At 53.4% G+C, this 3,717-nt stretch overlaps 1 long non-coding RNA gene across 2 annotated transcripts; it reads right to left on the reverse strand.

The window, feature by feature from the left end:
- Positions 1–1,699: 1,699 nt before the first annotated feature.
- LOC143159320 (uncharacterized) lies at positions 1,700–3,059 on the reverse strand. Of its 2 annotated transcripts, none has more exons than XR_012995160.1 (3): positions 2,926–3,059; positions 2,122–2,256; positions 1,700–1,869 (listed from the first exon to the last, which is right to left on the reverse strand). It is a non-coding gene; the product is annotated as an uncharacterized LOC143159320 (long non-coding RNA). The 2 variants fall into 2 exon arrangements; XR_012995161.1 differs by lacking the exon at positions 2,926–3,059 and adding an exon at positions 2,377–2,486.
- Positions 3,060–3,717: the final 658 nt, after the last annotated feature.

Below are 3,717 nucleotides of genomic sequence, written 5' to 3' on the forward strand. Positions count from 1 at the left end.
TGCTTCTCGTAATGTTTGTTGTCTAGTCTGAACAACTCATCCTAGCTCCGTGACTCTCTAGCTTCCCCAAGTCATTCAGACGAGGGGCTCTGCCAGCATGCTCTCTTCTTCAGGCCCAAGCACATGGTCGCTTTCCGATGACAATCAGGGAACGTGGAGTCCAAGCACCCCAGTACCCCCTAAGGTCTGGAAAGGCCAATCTAGGAAGTTCCTGAGTTGCAAATGGTTGAGGCAACTGAAGGAAGCATTACACATGCTTAACCTGTTCTTACACATTTATTTAGACATCTACTTTCAGACACTATTACTTTCCTACTAGCCCAATCCAGAAAAGCTCTCAAACCTTCCCTGGAAAGGGGCAGCTAAGATAAAAGAAAGCAGGAAGGAATCAAGTGATTACAAGGGAGAAAAAACATTAAAGCAAGAGGCTGTGAAGGCCAAATGGTCAAAAATCAAGAAACTGGGAACTGGAGAGAGAAAACAAACAGCAGCAAGGACAGGACTCAGCGCTTCTTGATGGCACCAAGGTGACAGTTAAGAGACTTGATTTGGTGGAGGAGAAGCCAGAATTTCTGTCCCCAGCATACACCAAGGGGTCTCGTATCAGGGGCAGAAGAGACAGGATATACAGCCTGAAGGATTCTTGATTCGACTCAGTACAGCTGTTCTTGCTTGTACCAGAGTCAAGAAGCATATGCCGCAAGACCAAGGAGCACCAAAGACCTCCTGGATTCTGCAGCAAGATATAGCCAGAAGCTTTCCTCATGATCAGCAGAGAGAGAGATCAGGTTTCTCTCTCTAAAGGTACCTGCATTAAGGTAGGATGAACCATCCTTTGGTAGCACCTGTCTTGTGTTTGTAGAAGATTAGGCAGCTAATATAGAGCGGATGCTTACTTTTTACATGGTTAAAAAGATGAGATACACCCCATGAAAGTTGTTTTAATAAAAATGAACAATTGGGATAGGTAGCTACCGTGGTAGACATAAGCTGTCACAGAGAATGTGAGTACTCTTGTCTTTCAGTCAATTTAAAAAGACTACTCACAGATGCCACGATAGCTGTTTTGAAGAATTGCCAGATTTTGAGCTTGATTTAAAGGTGAGGGACAGAGAAGCTGACCACTTAAAAAAAAAAACAACTAAATGAGTTCCTGCACACTTTGCAGGAATAGGCAGCTGGTTATAGGAGAGATACAGAGCAGCATTGCTTCCAGCTTTGCTAGACGCCTGAGAACGCCCCAGGTAGAGGACAGCTTCTGTTCAGGCTTGCACATAACCGAACGTCAGGCCTATGACACGAACGCAAAGCGAAGCCAGATGCTACCAGTTCTGCAGCTCACAAAACTAATGCTTACGAGGACCGTGCTGTGAAGCAACTCACTATTCAGAGAGAAATCATTACTCGGCCGGCAACATTTACTCAGCATGTGATCACCTCTAGGGCCTTGGTCTGCACTCTATTTTTTACCACTTGTAAGACAGACAGCTGCAGAGTTCTTGAAACAGATACCAATATAATGAATAATTCTGGAGTACTAAGCCATAATACAGCAAAGATAAATATGTATCAATTATTCTTCTATGCTGCAAAAGTATTTTCATCTTAGCCCTGCAAGATGGCATGGATACTCAAATACACACACCCACACAGGTTCACGATCACATCAGAGATGACTGCAGATGCCGAACCAATTTTTTTTCCTCTACATTTTATATGCGTATAACAAACACATACAGATTTAATAAGTAAGAATTGTTACACATACAGATTTAATAAGTAAGAATTGTTACACCGGGTCAGACCAAAGGTCCATCGGCCAAATGGAAAGCAGCCATCCAGTCTTTGACAGTGGCCACTAATGGATGCCTAGAGAAAAGTACAATAGGTCAAGCATATAATGACACTTCCCCAATGTGCTCTCACATTCAATAGCCATGTATTAATTCTCTCGCTGCTGAACTATGGCTTTCCCATAGAGCACGAAGGGAGCTTTAGTCTTTCCAGGGATATCTACATCTGTAACAGCATTACATCTATAGCTGCCAAACTCTATATTTGTTTGCATTAAACAGCTGCCGAGAGCTGTGCTTCCACTAGACAGAAAGGGTAAAACCCCACCTTTAATATTGTCTGTCCAGGAAGTACCTCAAAAGGCACCACCGCATGCCACCACACCTCAGCACGGGCTTGATCTGAGCTCTTGTGGGTCTCTGAGGAGTCCAACAACTGAGTGGCACGGTTTGACGGCGGGACCTGGGCGGAGAGGAAGGGGTGACTGACCCAGCGCCACCCGGGAGCTCCGACACCCTCCACCGCACCGCAGGGCCAGGAGCGCCCCGGTCGGGCAGAGAGACCCCGCCCCCGCATCCCTACCACAGAGGGAACAGGAGGCCACAGCTGCGTCACCCTGGGCCTGCCCCTCCGGTCCCACAAGGGCCGAGCAGCTGCGAGGAGGCACCGAGCCCCCGCACCCCGCCAGCAAGCCCCGCCGGTGGGCGAAGGCGGGGTACGCCGGGGCGGGCGGGGCGCACCCCAGCAGGGCGCCCGCGAAGGCAACGCCGCGAGAGGGGGCGGGGCCCGGGGCGGGGCGGGGCTCCCCCGGCTGGGCCTCGACACCCGCCCGTCTCGTGCCGCCGCGCTCGCGCCCCACCCCCCTCCGCCCGCCCGTGGCGCGCGGCCCTGCGTCAATGCAAATGAGCGCCGCGCGAGGCGAGGGGGCGGGGCGCCCCTCCTCCCCGAACGACTGCCCGACGGGATCGCAGGCAGCGGAAGAAACCACCATCCCAGCCTCCCCCCACCCTGTCTGCGGACGGAAAAGCCGGTCGCACCCGCTGCCGCAAAACGAAATAAAATCATTTTATGTCAGGTGTTTCCCGCCCGAGGGTAGATACGTCGTCGAAGCCCAGTGAGTGCCTTCCTCACCCAAAAGGCCAGCAGATCTTCAGGGCGTTACTTAAAGGCTGTCATCTCCCCCCCGCTTAAGTGGTAGCGCTCACCCGGCTCGTCGGCGCCGTGAGCGCGGGCGTCGGTCAGCGCGAGCGCCCACCCCCCGAGCAGCGCCAGGGACGGGCGAAGGGGGAGTGATGTGATGATGCATTATTCATGAGGGGGCGGACTCGCCGGCTCGACCAAGGTCGGCCGGGCGGGCAAGGGGGTGGGGGTTGTGACGTATCTATGACGAATGTTCCGGCGTTCTTAAGGGCGTTGCGGCCGGCTCTGAGCTGGTAGTGGGGGCGGGGGAGGTGGCTGGGGGTCGAGCGGAGCCCTGCCGCGGAAACCCGGGCCGTCTGGGGGTACCGGCGGCCTGCCGGCCTCCCTGCCAGTGCCAAGCCTGGAAACGCCCCGCTTTCCCCCTGCGCTACGGTGTAGCGGCTGGGGGGGGGGGGGGAGTCGGACGGAGGAGTTACCGGGGCGGGGGCGGGCTGTCGGGGGGGAACGACCTGTCCGGGGGTATTCGTGATGATCTAGCGGGTTACTGTGGGTGCGACTGTAGGCGGGAAGGGCCGCCCTACCGGGGGTCCCGATCGATTAGAAGAGGGGGGCGGGGAAAAAAGCCCTGACAAAAATAGGGTTATTTATTATCAAGAGGCTCCGATATTTTTAAAACCAGTATAGTGGAGATTATGACAAGGAAGAGGGCTTTATTCTAGAAAGTGGCTATTTTTTGGCTTATATAGTGGTTTGCGATAGGCGGGTGTTTAAATCCCCCCCCCC

Source organism: Aptenodytes patagonicus, chromosome 4 (genome assembly GCF_965638725.1).
Source record: "Aptenodytes patagonicus chromosome 4, bAptPat1.pri.cur, whole genome shotgun sequence".
Classification (NCBI taxonomy): domain Eukaryota; kingdom Metazoa; phylum Chordata; class Aves; order Sphenisciformes; family Spheniscidae; genus Aptenodytes; species Aptenodytes patagonicus.